Consider the following 20,954-nt stretch of genomic DNA (forward strand, 5'->3'; position numbering starts at 1 on the left):
AGAGTAGACCCACTGAAGTTAATAAAAATGACTAACTTAGGTTTATTAGTTTTAATGAGTCTGATTAGGACTTGGTTGAAATCAACCCTTAGACTCTAAAAGGGGTTTAGATAAATTTATGCAGAATAAGGCTATCAATGGCTATAGGCCATGCTAGCCATATGCCACTTTCAGGACCAGAGGTAGCGTGCTCTGAATTGTAGCCACTGGAGAACAACAGCTTGCAAGTGCTATTGTCAAGTCCCAGCTATGGATTTCCCCAGAGACGTCTGGCTGGCTACTGTGGGGAAATAAGGTGCTGGACTAGAGATGCCTTTGGTTCAATCCAGCAGAGCTCTTGTGTTCCAATTGTGTGTTCATATGTTGCAGCTTTCCGTTAAAGACTGGCCACAAGTCTGAAAAATACTAGGTTATCGTAAGAGCAGCTGTGCAGTTGCTTGGATTTTCTTGGTGTTTGTACAGCATGGTATATTCAGATTGGAAAGTGTTATTCAATGGTTGTTTTCAAGAGGATAGTCAGTGATGAACCTAGTTGTGTTCAGCAGCTTCATCTTGTTGGGAGTGAAGCACCAACACTTGCAACAAGTAACCTGAACCACTAGGGAATGACAGACAGAAAGGCAACCTATCCTTCCCTCGCTGATTTCTTCTTCAGTAAACCACTTGCCGATATGTAGATTGCTTTTCTCAGGTTTTACTGCCTTCCCCCTTTCATCTTGTTAGCTAGCTAGCGTGTGTGAATGCTAGCCTCATGATTCCATAATGGCCACATGTGTGCCTGTACTCAGAATGGCTTTATTTCCCAGTGGTAATAAACCTCTTTATTTTTTCAGCCACCATTCTTACTAGACTACTCATTTCTGTACTCCACTGCAATATATACCAAACTCCAATACAACTCCTGCATCCAAATCAAAGTAGACCAATAGTGGCCCTGCTGACGTTGGTGTTGCTGTTGCTTACCTGGATAGAGTAGGGTGGGGCTGTGGCAATGAGGTCAGTGCTGTGCAGATGATGATGACAATGACGTATTTTATTTATCCACCCATCCTCCCCAAGGAGCCCAGGGTGGCAAACCTAAACAAACAATTTAACAAGATAACAAAAAACTACTAAAAACATTCCAAAAAACTGTTAAAAATATTGTAAAGCACAGTTAAAATATTATAAAACACAGCTTAAAAACAGTATTTTATCAGTGACCTTCAGGTTGCCAGGAACAGTCCCCATCAGCCATCAACCCTTTGGGTAAACAGAGATGTTTTCAAATTCCTCCTGCAAGCTAACAGTGATTCAGACAGACGCACCTCACTGGGGAGTGTATTCCACAAATGGGGAGCCACCACTGAAAAGTCCCTGTCACGAGTCAGCACCAACAGGGCAACACTGGGTGGCGGCACCACCACCAAAGCCTTGCCTGCTGATCATAGGATCTGAGATGGTTAATACTGGAGAAGGTGCTCTTTTAGATGCACCAGCACAGCCGCTGCCATCAAGTCTGATGCTCTGTCAAGGCATCCATGCAGCCCCAACCTCACTGCTGTCCTGCCTAGGTAAGGAGCAACAACAGCAATGTCAATGTTGGGAGAGTTGCTCTTCAGCTCCGTTCCTCCACATGCGCTGCTACTGGAATAGACCCTGCAATTGCCCAGATTGTCAGTGCTACCAAACCGGGAGGGACTGCAAACATTCTCAAGGTTAGGTAAATAAATAATCTGAACTCTATAAACCAGACATGGGGGACCTGTGTGGCCCTGCTGATTTTGTTGGATTCCCAACAGCCATCATCCCTATCGACCATGCTGGTTGGGGGCTGATGGGAGACGGAGTCCAGTAACAACTGGAAGACTGGTTGGTTCCCTGTCCATCCCTACTATACGCAGATAAGCTGGACAGATTTCAGAGTCAGACACGCCAAGCGGCACTGAATTCAGCAAGGGCAATTCAGCGTTGCTCAAAATCAAGAGGAACCAAATGCAAAGATGAGGTGGATCCTAGAATACTGGATAAGCTGTCTTCCATCTGCCTACATCTCCACCTGCTGCCTCCCGCCTCACCCCCATCACTGGGATCAGAAATGCGGTTGCTCTTTCTTTCCTACCCTTTCTCCCATTCTTTGTTTTTACTGCATTGAGTCATTACAATTTCCTTTGAATTCCAACTGCAGTATTCTCTTTCCACCCCCCCTCCAATTGTGTTAATGAGGCATTGTTGCCATTACCATAAATATTGTGTCTTTGCAAATGTGGGGTTTTCACTCAAATTGCTACCTTGGCGAAGTTGTTATCACAATGCCATCATTTCCCCCCCAAAAAACCCTAAAATCTTGCTATTAAGGGCACCTGTGATAACTCATATCTACAACCTAAATTCAATTATGATAAAACCTAGAGCTGCCTGCTTCTAAAATGGGGAAGAAAGGGATGCATTAAAATGGGAAAATAAAACAAGCAATTACCCACGCTGTCATGCCATCTTTCTGTTCTACCAATAATTTTGAACTTCTTGCCGCACATGCACGGAACACATTTTAGACTAAGCCTACGTTTCCTGAGCCCGACACACTGGAAAGAAGCCCACTGGCCAGGCACTGTAGAGCATCCGATGCTTGACAATCTCATGCAGACATCAAAAGTTGCCTCATATGGAGCTAGACTATTGGTGCATCTATCTGGATATTGTCTGCAGTCACTGCTGGAAGCTCTCCAAGTTCTCAGGCACAGTCTTTCCCAGATCTATCTGGAGATCAGTGAAGAATGGTCCATTAGGGAGAATAGGAACTGTCCCATCAAGCTCAGTCTGCCTTCAGTCAACACCCCACCCCCGCCTGTCTTAAGAACATAAGAAGAGCCCTGCTGGATCAGGCCAAAGGCCCATCTAGTCCATCTTCCAGTTCTCACAATGGCCAAGCAGATGCCTCTGGGAAACAGGACGTGAGCACAACACCACTCTCCCCTCCTGCAGTGTCCAGTGACTGGTGTTCAGAAGTATATTGCCTCTGACTGTGGAAGCAGTAATCATCTTACTTGCAACCAGTTAGGGGCTGCCTCTGCCCGTCATTGACTCTGGCTCTGCCTACCGTCAGTTCCCCTGCCTTCTGCCCCACTAGTACCAGCGCACAGCAGCTGTCACTGCTGGAACTGAACCTGGGGCCGTCTTTCCCTAAGGATGGAAGAACTTGTCAATTTTGGTTCTCTCAATTTCTCATTTTTTTCAATCTTAAATTCAGGTTCTTCACATTTCTGTGGCAATTTGCCATTTTTTTAAAGAAACAAAAATCCTCCTGAAAATTCTTCAGGTTTTTAGTGTGAGTTTCTCCTCATAAACACATTTTTAATGCAATTTTGGCCAAAGGACACATTTTTTACAAGCAATTTCTCCTAATAGAGTGCATATTTGTATGTTATTTTTGCCAATATATTCATTTTTAAGCAGGGCTGGCTTCAGGTTTCTGCAGGCCCTTGTCCTCTTGCTTTTCCCCTCAACCACACTCCCCCTTGGCCTCACCCCTTTAAAGTAAAACAAATCTTGACCAATCAACCTCTTATTGTCAAAAGAAAAACAATACAACATTTTGAACTTTTGAAAGGATGAGTTACATCAATGAATCGATGCACCACTCCGACATGTCTAAAATTAACCCTTGAGTCTCTCTACTAGAATCTCATTTCACACTACATTTTTTGGAGAGAAAATGTAACATTTGTATACAGCCAAAGTATGGAAATAATATTTGATATAGTAATGCCTATAAACGGGAACTGCAGTAGGGTTGCTAGGTCTGGAACAACCCAGGCCCTGAGATTTCAGAGGCAGGGCCTGGTGATAGCTTTAAGCAAGATATATTAAGCATAAAGCACAGTTGCTTGGAACACCGAAATAAAAAAACACAGTGTATAATAAAAGAGAAAATATTTCTCTAGTTGGAAATTAAGACAGAAATCTTAACTAAAAGGGGGAGGGTCCCAGGTCCAGCTGAAGTGAAGGGATCATTCACAATTACAGAGTTACTTCTAGCATTAAGCAGGGCTGTGGAGTCAGTACGCCAAACCTTCGACTCCGACTCCTCTATTTTTCTACTCTCCGACTCCACCCAAAATTGCTTCCAACTCCACAGCCCTGGAAAGGGCGGTAAAAGTCTTTTTAAATTAGAAGCTCTCATAGGAGCATTTTTATCGCTGCCTGAATATCCGCTGATCTTGGCATCACAGCAGTTGTCGTCATCTGGGTCCTGTGTCATACACTGACACACAACATGTTTTCCATCTTGAGTTATGGTGAAATGCTCAACTACAGCTGACTTCATGGGAAGCTTCTTTGACATTTTGAATTTATATTTTAAATAATCTGTCAATCAAAATTATTTTTAAGCCGGAGTTGGAGTCAGTACATTTCTACCGACTCTGACTCCACCCAAAATTATTTCCGACTCAGACTCCATGACTCCGACTCCACAGCCCTGGCATTAAGATAAGGGTAGAAAAACAAAGAGAGATAAGAACCAACAGCATCAGGTTAGAAGCTTTTTTTATTTATTTAACAAACTATGTTAGAGAACAGAAGCAAGTTACTTCACCAATCCAGTTACTTGTCCCAGCTAGACTAGGCCCACTGGATCAATGGGAACTCACATAAGTGTTGACTTACCAAGTTCCCATTGATTCATTGGGTCTATTCTAGCAGGGAGTTGCGATTGGTTTTAGGCCATTTTCTCCTTTAGAAAAGAGAAACAGATTACATACATCACAGATAGTAACAGTGAACAAGGTCCTATGCAGTAACTGGATTTAAATTAAGAACAAAAAGGCACTGTTTAGAATGTGTAGCTTGCATTAGATACACCTGCTCTAAGCAACTCTGATAGATGCTTTTCTCCTGAAAATATTTTCATTAACTAGGAACAAAAACAAAAATAGTTATTGTAGCGATGCTCAAAGATGAGCCATAGGCTGTCTTTCCCATATTCTGTTCATCAAGGGGCGGGGGAATCAACCAATGTAGGCCTACTTCCTGCATTCCCAACAACAGCCCAAGTAAATATATAAAGCTGCCGTAAACTGCGTCAGGCCACTGATCCATCTAACCCAGTACTGTCTGGTCTGACTGGCAGCAGCTCTCTCAAGTATCAGCTAGTGATCTTTCCCACAACCTCCTAATTGCCCCTTCTACCTCTGCTCGGAGATGCATGGATTGAACAAGGGACCTTCTGCCTGCAAAGCAAACACTCTACCATCGGCTAGGGGCGCTGCCCAAGTGCCAAGCATCAACCTACACAGCATTGTAATGACACATCCCATCCCACAACAGATTGGGGTGGAGGACGAGAGTTAAAAACTGGAGCAGCAACTCTCCAAAAAGCAAATCTCCATTATGCATGAGCGGGCAGTCCTAAGCACGCTTACAGGGAAGTAATCCCCGCTCAACCCAGTAAGAGAGACCGCTAACAATTGCATTGTGAAGTCTCCAAAGCCCACCTGTCCGCCCCATTCACTCCCCCCTCCCTCGACACAAAAAGCCAGCGAAAGAGAAAAATAACTGTTCCCGGTGGAGGCTCAACTTTGGCAGCTCACCAGGTGGAGAGGAGGCAGCCACGTGCGCCTGGATGCAGAGACCCGGCTTGCCTCGTCTAGCGGAGCCCAAATCCCTGGGAAGCTGCTCAAGGCGAAGCTGCCTTGGTTTGGCATCTGGTTGCAGACTCACCGACTTTCTTCTCCTTTCCCGCTGCTGGAAGGCCGTAGGGATGGCTTTTCATCTCCGCGCCTCTCTTGTCCTCCTCCTGCGCGCCTCACCTCAGCCGCCTCCTCTTTGGCGCAGCGCTGCCCTTGCCCTGCCCTCAGCGCCTGTGCGTAATGCGTGGCGGCGTTTTGCCACTCTCCTTCCGGCTAAGCTGCTCTCGGCAGCCTGGAGGGGAAACGCCAAGGCTGGAGACTTAAGTGGCCCACAGAGCTGGCTGCTCTAGCTGGGGTTGGGCTGAGGCTAGCGAGGGGGGCCCTGTGAGGGCCTGGCGCTCGCTAGCGCCGGGCCTTTTTAAAAGCATACTTTCCCCCAGGGTGTGCATTTTTGTAAGCATTGTTTGGTTGGAGAATGGCATCACCAAATTCGGACACATGCAAATTTGGAAGGGTGACCGTGTTTCGCTTCTTGTATTGTTTTGCAAAGTGTGAGTTTGATAGATTTGGCTTTAAATGCAAACTGAATCAAGTTTCTCTCCTGGCCTTAGCTCCACCATGAGCTACAGCCATTCCCTATATCCCTACCAGACTAACAGTGAAAAAGGTTTGTAGAGCTCCTGTTGAGTCCTATACATGTTTTGTGGGCTAGTTGGCTTGCGGGAAGGGTCATGGATTGTGCAGACCTGTTCTATGTGCAGTATACTCCCACTGATTCTGCTTAGCTTAGCTTCAGAGGTGTCATGAAGATAGGCCTATGGACTCATCCAGAGGAAACTACACCACTGACGCTAACTTATAATGGAGCCTTCGTGAATGTCATTAAAAGACAGCTGATTAAAGTTCATACTTCCACATTCTCGTCAACACAGAACCATATGGACCTCTCAGTGTCCCATAGCCTGGCTAAATGACACCTCTGACACCAGCAACAGGCCAAACCAGATGCCAATGGGCAGCCTATGTTGCGCTGTGTGTAATTTGTGTGCTTAATTTCGCTTAAAGCAACACAACAGCAGCAGAGTAACAGCAGATGTTGAAATGCGAGTGTGCCAGCATGTGCGTGCGTTTGCCTAAGAATGCAGGCTTTTACCCTGCATCAGCATCACTGAGACTGAAGACTTAGTAAAATAAGAAAAACTACTTTATTTATAGAAATACATTGTAGATTGAAAAGCAAACGTAGTTCTAACTAACTAACTAAGTTGGAGGCATAATGCCCAGGTGTAGGGGTTAGCCTCTTGGCTTGGAGAGAGAGCAGAGACAAAGGGATGTCTCCTCTCTCCCGGACAGTCAGAGAAGAAAGGAGTGGAAAGGGCGGAAGAAGGAGGGGCAGGTAAGTTTCCCTAAAGACGTCACAGTCCAGCGACAGAAGGAAGTCAGTCAGAGCATCACAGGTAAAGGTAAACAAGCCTATCCATCTGGAGGACTCTAGCTCTTATCTCCCTTCTGGAACATAAACAAAAGAACAAAACAGGAGTTGCTCTTGCCCCACTTCCAACAGCCTACAGGCGGGACCTGAGTACACCAGAACACTCTTGCTTATAATCGCCAGCAACTGGTGTTCAGAGTCATGAAAGGAAATGGACTGCCTTCAAGTCGATTCTGACTTATGGCAACCTTATGAATACGATTTTCATGTAAGCGGTATTCAGAGGTGGTTTACCACTGCCATCCTCTGAGGCTGAGAGACAATGACTGGCCCAAGGTCACCCAGTGAGCTTCATGGCTTTGTGGGAATTTGAACCCTGGTCTCCCAGGTTGTAGTCCAACACCTTAACCAGTACACCACACTGGCTCTCTGAACTGGAGATAACCTCTTTCATTCATGCCACCCTGGGCTCCTGCTGGGAGGAAGGGCGGGATATAAATCAACTAACTAACTAACTAAATAATAAATTCACTTCCATGCCAGGTGACCTCTAAATCTTTTGCCCACATTATAAGGTGTAGGGAACCTTTGGCCCTCCAGATCTTGCTGAACTACAACTCCCATTGTCCCTGGCCATTGGCCATGGTGCCTGGGGCTGATGGGGGTTGTAGTTCAGCAATATCTGGAGGGTCAAAGATTCCCCACAATTGGTATACTGTGTGGTTTCCCACACTGAATGGAGCAAAGGGTTCTTTTACCTCTGTCCCATTACAGCAATGTCCAGCCGTTAGACACCTCCTCTTCCAAATCTTTTTTGCCTAAGCCAGGGGTAGCCAACATGATGCCCTCCAGATGTTGTTGAACTCTAGCTCCCATCATGCCTGAGCAGTGGCCATGCTGGCTGGGGCTGATGGGAGTTGCAATCCAACAGCATATGGAGGACACCACATTTGTTACCCCTGGCCCAAACAATTCTGATGAAGCCTTTGCTGGTGTTCAGATTATAAGGAGTGCAGGGATGGCGTCAAGAAGGCTAAAGCTGAGAATGAGCGGAGGTTAGCGAGGATGCTAAAAGCAACAAAAAAGCTTTCTTCAGGTGCATCCATAGTAAAAGACAGAGAAAAGAAATGGTAGTTCAGCTACTGGACCGGGTTCAGCGAGCAATGAGGATGATCAGAGAACTGGAAACAAATACCTATGAGGAGAGACTGAAAGAACTGGGCATGTTTAGCCTTGAGAAGAGATGACTAAGGAAAGATATGATAGCATTCTTCAAGTACTTGAAAGGTTGCCACACAGAGGAGGGCCAGGATCTCTTCTTGATCATCCTGGAGTGCAGGATACGGAATAATGGGCTCAAGTTACAAGAAGTCAGATTTCAGATGAACATTAGGAAAAACTTCCCAATTGTTAGAGTGCTATGACAATGGAACCAATGACCTCAGGAGGTGGTGGGCTCTCCAGCACTGAAGGCATTCAAGAGGCAGCTGGACAGCCACCTGTTGGGTATGCTTTAAGTTGGATTCCTGCATTGAGCAAGGGGTTGGACTTGATGGCCTTATAGGTCCCTTCAACTCTACTATTCTATGATTCTATGTCTTACAGACTGTGGGAGAAAGTGGCTGACAGTGCAGTCCAATGCATATTTGCCTGGAACAAAGTCCCATGAGTTCCATATATAGGATTGCAGCCTAAGTGATATAATAAAGCAAGAGTTGTCCTGAATTCAAGGTCTAGAAAAGGGTCAGTTGGGAAGCTCCAGAACGAATACTGAACCTCTGGATCTCCACTTGCCTATCCCTATCTTAAAATGCACTTTGGTTTCATCTACATCAGAAATAGGCAGCCTGTGGCCCTAATTTCGCTGGATACCAGCTCCCATCAGCTGCAGCTAGTATAGCCAGTGGTCAAGGATGATGGGAGCTGTAGTCCAGCAACATCTGAAGAGCTACAAGTTCTCCATCCCTGATAGCATATACTAACACTATAGTGCTACAGATATTTCTCCATCTTCTCTAAATGTAGACAGTGATTCTGTTTTAAAATTTGAACTCCCAGATCCTCAGTTTGAGAGGCAGAGAAAAAACTTGAAATCAAAAGTTTTTAACTATAAAGTAATAAAAATAGTTCTAAAGTAGACTACAATAGGAATGCATTTCTTTGAGAGTAAAGATCACAGCTGCAGGCTATATAAGAAAATTATAGCTGTATTTGGAATGTACTTTTCATGTGTGATTTTTATGAAAGACTGAGTTAAAAAAAGATACTTTCTCCCCCTGCAGTTCAATATTCCTTTTTAATCCTTTGAAAAGCAGTCAATGACCTGCCACCCTAAACTTAAAGAGGAACATAATTAAGCTATTCATAATTTGTGTGCCTAATGAAGTGCCTTCTGTTGGGACTAGTAAAGTTGGGTTTCATTCAGCTATATCAGCAAGAATTTGATATTCCGTCAGAGACTTGGGCCTCTTATAGGAAAAATAAACTGAGCCAGATTGAAAAACTGACTGGCTCACAAGATGCCTGCATCTGGTTCGCCAGTGTTGTGAATCAACCTAAGCTACAGTGATGCAAGACATGACTGACGTCTCTACAGCTGAAACGCAGGCCACTTCCATGCCATACATGGTCATCCCCCAAAGAATCCTGAGAACTGTATTTTGTTTAGGGTGATGGGGATTGCAGCTCTCTGAGGAGTAAACTGCAGTTCCCAGGATTCTTTGGGGGAAGCCATGTGCTGCTTTAAATGTATGGTGTGGATGTGACCACAGTCTTCCTCCTGGGACAGTGGTGCAGAGTGTTAGAGAGATTTGGGGTCCTGGGCAACCTTACCCACATTTGAAACCTGGAGGTTCTTCATTATAGGACTGCTGAAATAGTCTAGAGGTGCCATCACACAGGTGTTCTGGGAAGCAGTTCTAGGCATAAGGAAAGACAAAGAAGAAAGGATAGAGCCATTTTAGGGAACAGGCTAGACGAGAAGGAAAACCTCTCTGAAGTTATACCAGGCCAATGGAGAGGCTTCTAGCTGCCTGACAATTAGAAGACCTTTAGGAACTTTATACTGAGTCAGACCAGTGTGGTCCATCTAGTTCAGTCTTATCTAGTGTTCTGGCACCTACCCTTTGGAATTCCCTCCCCTTAAATATTAGACAGGCGTCATCTCTTCTTCAGCTATGGGGCGGTATACAAATGTAATTAATAATAATAATAATCTCTGTTACCTTTTCGACACCTACTGAAGACCTTCCTCTTTCAATGAGCCTTTTAAGTAGAGACCTTATCCCAGTCTGTGCCTGTGCTGGAATTGCTTTTTAAGATATTTTTAAAGCTGCTGGGTTGTTGTTTTTTAAAAGATGCTTTTAAGATGTTTTGTTTAATATATTTTTAAAGATGTTTTGTTTTAATATATTTTTAAAGATGTTTTGTTTTTAATATATTTTAGAGTGCTTTTAGTGTTTTTGTTTGCCGTCCTGGGCTTTTTCTGGGAGGAAGGGTGGGAAATGAATAAACCTACACTAACTGACACTCTGGAGAGCTGCTACCAGAAAAAGGGACTTCCTAGTTCTATCTGGAGATGCCGTGGTTTGAATTTGGGACATTCTGCACGCAAGGCAGACGATAGTCTACTGCTGAGCTATGGCCCTTTCCCAAGGGCACACTTACCCCCTTTCCATCTCCATCTGACTAGATCTTGCAACACCATCTATTTATTACAGAATCTTTGAAACCAGGGCCATCCCAGGACATTTTGTTGGAAGAGGTGATAGGCAACCTGGTGTCTCTCACCCTCCCATTCGATCTACAGAGCCTGAGTAGGCTGGCAGCTACATCAAGATGAGACAGCATCCTCCACTATACCTGAGGGCTGCAGGCTAGCTTAGGGGGCTCAGAGCTGGTTGCATAACACACGGCACTTTGTTCTTCAACACTTCATAACTGGTCCACATTGCCCCCCAGAATCAGACACCTGCAGTGGCTAGAGATGGAAAGTTCTGTTAGTTTTGGTATGTTTCTCATTCTTCCAATCTTAAATTCAGTTCTCCAGAATTTGTGTTTCTTTTAAAAATAGAAAAGTCCTCATGAAAATTCTCCAGCTTTTTAGTGCAAACTTCTAATAAGCACATTTGTGTAGGCAGTTTTGCCTAATGTACACATTTTTGCAAGCCTTCTCATAATACAATGCATTTTTGCATGTTATTTTCACTCATATATTCATTTTTGTGCACATTTTCCACTAATATATGCATTTGTGTAAACATTGGTTGACAAAATGCATCACAAAATTCAAATAATTGCAAATTTTGAAGGATGGCTGTGTTTCGGTTCTCATATTTTATCAGAAAGTGTGAATTGGGTAGATTTGGCTTGAAATGTAAACTGATTCAAAATTCTTGCCCATACCTAGCTGTGGCCACTTCATTCTTCCTAATGGTAGGGCTGGCCTTGTGACTGAAACACAAACAAAATAGAATTAGGAGACGCAGGAGGAGAAAAAACATTTTCTTCCAGTCAAGTTGGCTAGCCCACTGCAGCAATAATATGGACAAACATAATAATTGCCATAGCATTAATGTCTCCTAGGATGATCTCTCCATTTGCAGTGCCCCAAACCTCCCATCTCTAATTTGGTTGTTCCTATTGTGTCCCGTTTATTGAGTAAATTGTGGTTTTTTATTTCCTTCCCACAAATGTGAGACACTTAAATTGATGCTATGCACACACTAATTGCCATCTGCTTGTAGCAGCATCTATTGTGGATAGCAACAGAATGGGGAAAGTTTTTTAAAAAACACAAACTATTCAACTACACAGTATTAATCCAAGCTCTGTGGAGTTCTTCGTATAAACTGATTTCTAAAATTCTTTTCCAAACTGGTTATTGCATCAAAACTTTTTCTTAATTAAATAGTACTGGAGAGTATCCAGCAGTTTTATGAAAAGCTGGCCCTCACCCTACTGCAAGTGTGAACCTGGGAATTCAACATGCCAGGCAGCCCTTCCTACTATTCTATAAGGACATAATATGAATTAAAAACCAATGAATTAGATCCTAAGTTTATATTTGTTCTAGCACAGTCTCCTGCTTGACTGGGCAGAAATACCAAGGATAAAGTGAATGCATGTTTAGAACTCGGCTAAGTTCCCAATTTAATTTTCATCTTGAGATATAATGATGACTGCCCCAGAGTAAGAGCCCTGCCTCTCTATCTTCTCAATGATTTGGAATATTTCTCATATCTGATGGGACTCCACTCTGCAAAGATTAGAATAAATTCACTAATGGGCAATAAAAACTTGCAGTTTAAGAATGTACTTATAGCCAACAGATATTTCTATCAAACTTTAAAAAGCAGGGAAATTGGGCAGCTATAGTGAATGCACCAGGGGAACAGGAGACCTGAACTCCTCTCCTGGATATTGTACTGCCCTACAAATTTGTCAAAATGCAAACACAATTTGGGTTGGTCTTTCACAGTCCGATCCAATTCCTGTGTAGATTGGAAGGGGAGGGGGAAGGAAGGGGGATGGGAGGGGCAGGAGGGAGGGGATAGGAGAGAGGAGGAGGGTAGGGTAGGTTTGATCATTTCCATGTTTATTGAGTTCAATGGAATTTACTCCTGTGCAATCACACTTAGGATAGGTGAATCTGACAAGGGGGAGGGGCAGGGAGGGGGGAGGATGGGGAAGGAGGAGGGAAGTGGAGGAAGGGAAGGGGAGGGGGGAAGAGGGAGGGGAGGAGATTGGGTGGGCGGGCCCTGGGCAGAAGGAAAGCCCCTTTCCTTTCCAAAAAGAAAACATTAACAGTATCATTATTTGGGGGGGGGGTTCCCCCATTTTTTTTATTCTACAGCAGACACCTGTAGCCTCCCACCCAAATTTAAACCAAAATGTTCCTGGCCACATCCACGCCAGACATTTATTCCACTTTAAACAGTAATAGCTTCTCCCAAAGAATCCTGGGAAGTGTAGTTTGTGAAGGCTGCTGAGAGTGGTTAGGAGATGCCCTATTCCCCTCACAGAGCTACAATCACTAGAAGATGGGCTGATTGTTAAACCACTCTGGCTACTGGAATAAGGCCTCTCCTAACCACTCTCAGCAGCCTTCACAAACTACACTTCCCAGGATTCTTTTGATTCCATAACTGTTTAAAATGGAGAAATGGCTGGCATCGATGTGGCCCCCTGATTAGCCAAGCCGAACAGCTGTGAATCTGGCTGTTGGTTCTTACTGAGCACGCCTGAACTATTATAGATTCCAGTGTTAAATTTATTAAAAATCAGCCATGCATTTTTTTTTAACTTTTAAACCACAGAAGGTGAAGGTCAGAGTATGGGGCAAGGTCAGTAATAGGATTACAGGTACTCTGTGAATGTGGCTGATTTTTAATTAATTTGAATAAATTATGAGACCACTGACAGAAAAAAGTCCATCAGGGGTCTGGATTTTTTCCCTCGTTTTACACTTTGAACTCTGGATTCTGAGTGTTTTGTATATTGCTATGGAAACTTAGATGGTTAATTAAGCTAGCATTTCTGAGTTCAGGACTATAAGTTTTGTAAGATTTTGTTTTGAAATGAACCAGCAGAATGGCATGAAGGGGTATTTTCAATTTAACTTGGTGGAATGTGAACAATCTGCGCTGGCTATAGTATACAGCCACTCTTGTTGCTGTACAATCCTGGGATTCTATTGAAGTTTATCAGGGGTTCCTTGTGGAATCATAGAATTGGAAGGGACTTAATCTAGGGATAGTCCACATGGTACCCTCCAGATGTTGTTGGGACTCCAACTTCCATCAGCCCAAGCTGACATGGCCAATGATCAGGGAAGATGGGAGCTGTAGTTCAGCAGTATCTGTAGGGCACCACATTGGTTACCCATGATTTAATCCAATCTCAATGCAGGATGAACTGTGCAGGATGTGATTACAACATCCCTGACAGATGGCCTTCCTGACCTTATGTAAATACCACCATCCAAGGCAGCCTTTCCCAACTAGCGGGCCACCAGATGTTGTTGGACCACAACTCCCATCAGCCTCAGCCAGCATTGCAAATGGTCAGGAAAGATGGGAATTGTGGTCCAACAACATCTGGAGGCACACTAGTCGGGAAAAGCTGATCCAAGGAAAGCCTCCCACCTACCAGGACAGACTGGTCCCCTGCCAAAAAACTATCGCTACAAAGTTTTTGCAGGTGTGGGGAACTTTTGCTGAACTACAACTCCTATCATCCCTGACCATTGGCCATGCTAGCAGGGACTGATGGGAGTTGTAGTTCAGCAACATCTGAAGGGCCAAAAGTTCTCCACACGTCTTATCGTTTAGTCAGAATCTGCTCCCTTGCTGTTTCCATCCATTTGTTCTAGTCATTCACTCGAGCAACAGAGGACAAATCTGCTCCATCTTCTGCATAACCTCCCTTCAGAAATTTTAAGACGGCTATAATCTCTTTTATTGTACATTACTGTAATATTTTTTAATGAGCTGGCAGTTTGGAAATATTCTTAGAATAAAAAATAAATGTCTCCCTTTCATCTGCTCTTCTCCAGGCTGTTTCAACCTTTCCTTAAAGGCAGTGGAAGATGGTGTTTCTAGCGGCAGTGGGGCAGTGAATCCACTTCAGGTTGTAGTCTGAACTTTCAAGGAGCTGTCTAATGTGTTTCTAGCTCTCAGAATCTGGGACAGCTCCTTGAAAGTTCAGACTACAACCTGGAGTGGATTCACTGCCTCACTGATATCAGAGCCATTAGCCTCCACTAGTGATGGAAAGATCTGTTAATTTCAGTTCTCTCCATTTCTCATTTTTCCAATCTTAAATTTAGTTCTCCATATTTATGCAGCAATTTGCGAATGTCTTTTTAAAAATTCCTCATGAAGATTCAGTGGCATTTTAATGCGAATGTCTACTGATAAACACATTTTTGTAGACAGTTTTGACTAACGTACACAATTTTTGCAAGCGGTTTCTCACCATATAATGCATTTTGGTATATTCATTTTATGCACATTTCCCCCTAATATTTCCATTTTAAAAAATATTGTTTGGTTGGCAAACTGCATCAAAAAATTCTAATAAGTGTGAATTTTGAATTATGGCTGTATTTCGGTTCTCATGTTGTTTCAGAAAGTGCGGAGTTGATAGATTCAGCTTGAAATGTGAACTGAATCAAATTTCTCACCCTTCCTTGGCCTCCACTGCTGAGAGGACTTCGTTTCCAGAACCCTCACCATCCTGGCCACTCTCTTTGGCAGAAGAACAGATGAGGAAAGTGTTCCTTGACTCAAGAGTTTGAGATCTGCTCAATGCCCATGAAGATCTTCTTTATTTGTTCTTGCATGGGGTTACAGGAGCACGTGATTCCAAAGTCTGAGCTGCCCCTGTCTTATTTGACTCTCTCCATTAAGGCAAGTTTTGAGTGTGTTTAATTTGACTGGAGAATAAGGATGGAAGGATCTGCCAATTTTGGTTCTCTCAGTTTCTGAATTTTCCAGTCTTAAATTCAGGTCTCCACATTTTTGAAGCAATATGCCATTTAAAAAAAAAATTCTCAAGAAAATTATTCAGCATTTCTTCTAATAAACTCATTTTGTATGCAGTTTTGACTAATGAACACATCTTTGCAACATAACATAATGCATTTTTGTATGTTATTTTCACAAATATATTCATTTTTATGCTCACTTTCCCCTAACATGCTTTTGTAAACATTGGTTGCAGAACTGCATTGCAAAATTCAGTTATGTACTAATTTCAAAGGATGGTTGCCGTTTCGTTCTCATATTGTTTCAGAAAGTGCACATTTTATTGATTCAGCTGTAAAAGTGAACTGAATTGAATGATTCACCTTGGACAGCTCCTTGAAAGTTCAGACTAAAACCTGGAGCGAATTCCACTGCCCCGCTGACATGGAGCCACTATTCCTGGGTGGAAATTATGTGTGCCCCGTCCCCCCCAAGTCCTTGACTTTTAATAACTAGAGAAGCCAGAAAAGAACACAGAGCAGAAGCAGTCTGATTTCTTTTCTCCCCGACTTACTGCTTTCTGTCTTACTAACAGCAGGATAGAAATCAATCTTTTGGAAGAGCCCAACAGTTAACACCGAGTGGCATGGATGGCAATTGTGTGTTCTGGAGTCACACAGTGTCATCTATCACAGCCAACATGCTGTGACCAAGAGGACTAGGCTGTGCTGCTGAGAACAGCCCAGTTTTTAAAAAGCAGCGACCTCTCAGAACAGGTTTTGGAAGACAGCAGGGTGTCCAACCCACACTCTATGCCCTGAGGGATAATTGCCCAATGACTTCAAGGGCTTGTTTGTGCAGGCCTGTCCATGAATGCAGAACACAATATATACCTTTTTGTTGCCTGGTGACAGCTTTATTATTATTTATGTTATGGTTTTACTTACTTTATATATATCATTCTACAGTCCTCCTCCGGAAAGGGTTTGATGCATGTTGAAGAAAAATAAATTGAAATACAATTTGGATGAAATCAAGTATGACGAAAAAGCAGACAAATAAGCAAAATCAACATAAGAAAAGCCCTGCTGGATTAGACCAAAGGCCCATCCAGTCTAGCATCCTGTTCTAACAGTGGCCAACCAGATGCCTATGGGAAGGCCTCCAGGCAGGCCCTGAGTGGAAGAGTACTCCCCCCTCTTGGGATTGCCAGAAAATTGTATTCAGAGGCATACCTCCACTGATGGTGGAGGCAGAACATTGCTTTATCCTCTATGAGTTTCTCTAATCTTCCTTTAGAGCCATTCAAATTGGTGGCCATCGCTACAGCTTGTGGGAGCGAATTCCATAGTTTAACTGTGCACTGTGTGAAGAAGTGTTTTCTTTTGTCTGTTCTGAATCTTCCAGTGGTTCACCTTCATTGGGATGGTCCCTCTCCACTTTCTCCACACCATGCATAATCTTGTACATCTTGCCATGTCCCCACACTTTAATTTTTAACTGTAAATTATGGTTGTGTAGCCAGTACCAAGTTAATGGAATGCTGGGAACTTGGAATGTTGAGGTAGGAGTTGCATAGCGCCTAGGACCGTTGCATAGGACTGTTGCATAGCACCTAAGGAGAGAAGGAAGGACAGTTGGAAAAGGACAATTGGGGAAACTACAGATGATTGGTCTGCACAGGACAGAATGGCAATCAGGAACAGGTCAATTGGGAGACCCGCATCAGAGAAGCCAAGGCAACATATAGCAGCTGCCTAGAAAAGACTGCAAGTTGATACTAACTGAGAACAATCACTTGAATATGCGTACTGTGTTATTCTGAGGAGTGCTGACAAGGGACTTTGGGTTGTGGGTTGTTATTGCTTGTGTTAATATATATACATTTTATTTCTTCTGATTGACTGCTGGAATCCCTCAATTGTCCATCTCAGATTGTCCTTAAAATCTTCTACATCTGTATTTTTTTTCATTTTCATATCAGCTGGTAGTTCCATCAGAGACAATTGCATCTTTAGTGGAACGTTATCATGATCAATCAGGACACTGGGGAATAGAAAAGATGGAGGGCCGATATCATAATGCTGATATCATAATGCCGTTGTATAAATCTATGGTGTGGCCACATTTGAAATACTGTGTACAGTTCTGGTTGCCTCATCTCAAAAAGGATATTATAGAGTTGGAAAAGGTTCAGAAGAGGGCAACCAGAATGATCAAGGGGATGGAGCGACTCCCTTATGAGGAAAGGTTGCTGCATTTGGGGCTTTTTAGTTTAGAGAAAAGGCGGGTCAGAGGAGACATGATAGAAGTGTATAAAATTATGCATGGCATTGAGAAAGTGGATAGAGAAAAGTTCTTCTCCCTCTCTCATAATACTAGAACTCGTGGACATTCAAAGAAGCTGAATGTTGGAAGATTCAGGACAGACAAAAGGAAGTACTTCTTTACTCAGCGTATAGTTAAACTATGGAATTTGCTCCCACAAGATGCAGTAATGGCCACCAGCTTGGATGGCTTTAAAAGAAGATTAGACCAATTCATGGAGGACAGGGCTATCAATGGCTACTAGCCATGATGGCTGTGCTCTGCCACCCTAGTCAGAGGCAGCATGCTTCTGAAAACCAGTTGCCGGAAGCCTCAGGAGGGGAGAGTGTTCTTGCACTCGGGTCCTGCTTGCGGGCTTCCCCCAGGCACCTGGTTGGCCACTGTGAGAACAGGATGCTGGACTAGATGGGCCACTGGCCTGATCCAGCAGGCTCTTCTTGTGTTCTTATGTTCTTATGAGGGCACTTTGAGGGCTGGGTTCTATTGACCAGATCTGCACAGGGATGTTAAAGTCTGGGTTGGCAAATGTCAAACATGCACCTTGAAAAAGAAACATTTCAAAAAGGAGAAAGCACCGCTGAAGTCTATCATTGCTAGTCGACCACTGGAGTTAGTGGCCTTGGGTCATTTAAAACTACCCATGTGCACCAAAGGCTATCAATATCTATTGACTGTAACAGTCCTGGTAAAAGAATGCAATGCTGACCAGCTGATATCCCTTCTCAGCAGTTTTTGGATGAATAATTGCTCAAAATAGCTGCCCATTCCGCACTACTAGTCTCTGCAGCTGTTTGAGCAAGCCATGCTTCTCTATTTAATTGTTTCGTGTCCAGTTTTCTATGGCTTCCCTTTGACAGTAGCAGTTTCTTCAGCCATGCAATGTTTTCATCCTGATTCTGCATGTCTGCTCAGTCTTCTTCATTCTCCAGTTTTAACACCTGAGGCACAGCAACCACAGCATTATTTTCATTATCCTTGTTCCAACACACCCTCACAGCTTCAGTAGACACTTGCTTCCACTCTGGCATCTCTATATCTTCAATTTCATCTGTCCCCTCCTCTGGCCCTGATCTGAATTTTATACTGAATTTAAAGTTTGCTAAGCGGGACATCCATCAGTGTTCCAAAGCACATAGTTTTGCTGAACTTAAATAAGCCAGAGGATTGTTATCAGTAATCATGTCAGAGGGCACTCAGATAATGTCTACATTTTTCAGTAATCATCCAAATAGAGCCAGTAGCTCCAGTTTGAAGGAACTATAACTTTCCATATTTCTTACACTCTGTTTTACACTCGCTAATGTAAGCAACTACCTGTTCTCGCCCTTTCTGCTTCTGTGCCAATGCAGCTCCCAGTCCATCAGAGCTAGCATCTATATAAAGCTTGAATGGCAGCTGATAGTTGGGATAAGCCAGAATCAGTAGAAGTCAATTCAGATTTAATGTTTTTAAATGCTTCCTGGCACTCTGTAGCCTGAATGGCCTGATCCTGCCTTTCTCTTTTCACTCCCTGTAAGAGATCAGTCAAGGGTCTTTTTGTGTGTGTGAAAAGTTCTTAACAAATTTCTGATAATAATCTGCAAATCCCAAAAATGGCCTCACTTGTCATACGGTTTCTGGGGTATTCCATTCCTCGACTGTTCACACTTTTTCAGGATCTGGTGCCACCCCTTTGGCTGACATTAGATGCCCTAAATATTTCACTTCCTCTTGAAAGAGGAAAAATTTTACAGGCTTCATCTTCAATCCCCTCTGGCCCAGGCGAGTAAATACCACATCCAGATGTTTCAAACGTTCCATGAAATTTCTTGAGAATATTATGATATCATCCATATACAGAAGTACAGATTCAAAATGTAAATCTAAACACCCTTCCAACATTCTGGAAAAGGTGGCTGGTGCATTTTCCAAAACAAGGTCATCTGAAGGAACTCATATGTCCCCATAAAAGTAGTAAATGCTGTCTTCTGATCTTCTGCTGCCATAGGTATTTGCCAATAACCATTTGCCAGATCTAGTGCGGAAAACCATGCAGCAGAGTGGAAAGTTCCTAAGCATCTTCTATTTTAGGAAGTGGGTATGCATCCAAACGAGTGATCTTGTTCAATTTCTGGTAATCTACACAGAAGCACATATTTCCATCTTTCTTCTTAACTATGACAATGGGTGCAGCTCAGGGGCTAAAACTTTCCTTAATTCTTCATTTCTCACAGCATTTCTTTAACTGGCTGATACAATTTTTGAGAGATACTTCGAAATGCTTCCTTCATCGGAGGATGTGTACTAACAATTTTATGTTCAATGGCTATTGCTTTTCCAAAATCACTAACATGTTGAGGAAACACTGAGTTGTGCCGATGTAAGAGTCCCATAATAGCTTCCTGCTCCCCTGGACTAAATCTTGTCTGAGAAATCTTCACATCCCTGATCCATTGATCCTCTCCTCTTAGGCTATTCTCCAAGGCCATCTGACTGCACATCCACAACTGTTCTGGCACTTCTATCCATGTCACTACTATTGGTGGTCAAGGATGGATATTTAGTTTACTATTAGTGAAATTACATAGCCTCACTGGAACAAGACCATGGCCTGTCTCCACCAAACTCCTTCCCACCCTCAAGTTAGGGTGTTCTTTTGAATATTCAATCACAATAGTATGTTGTGGACCCCAGGGTGGGAGTTTTATTCTACCCATCACTATTTTTTCCAGTCCTAGCTCTATCACTGTTTGAATGGCACAAGTGACTATTCCCACTTTCACATCTGCATCTGGGTACCCTCAGTAACTCTGTACTCCCTGTCATATGTTTCCATACTATTTGGTCTGGTTTTTCCTTGTTCTCCCTAAGCTTCTCCGCTAGCTCCACCACGCAATCTCACAGAATATTCTTGCCTACAATCAAGGGAGGAAACTCTGCTTTCCACTGCCACTACCACACCCCCCCGCTTACCCATTTGTTTTCCCAAGCACTGCATTTCCTTCTCGAGATGCCCTAGCTCCGAAATCTCTTAGTTCCCCCAATTAAAGAAGTCCAAGTCTCTGGAAGACATTTTAATTCAGTTCTATCCCAATGCTGCAAGAACTTCCCAAACTACAATGTGGTTAGCTGAGAACC

This window comes from Rhineura floridana, chromosome 5 (genome assembly GCF_030035675.1).
Source record: "Rhineura floridana isolate rRhiFlo1 chromosome 5, rRhiFlo1.hap2, whole genome shotgun sequence".
In the NCBI taxonomy this organism is placed as follows: Eukaryota; Metazoa; Chordata; class Lepidosauria; order Squamata; family Rhineuridae; genus Rhineura; species Rhineura floridana.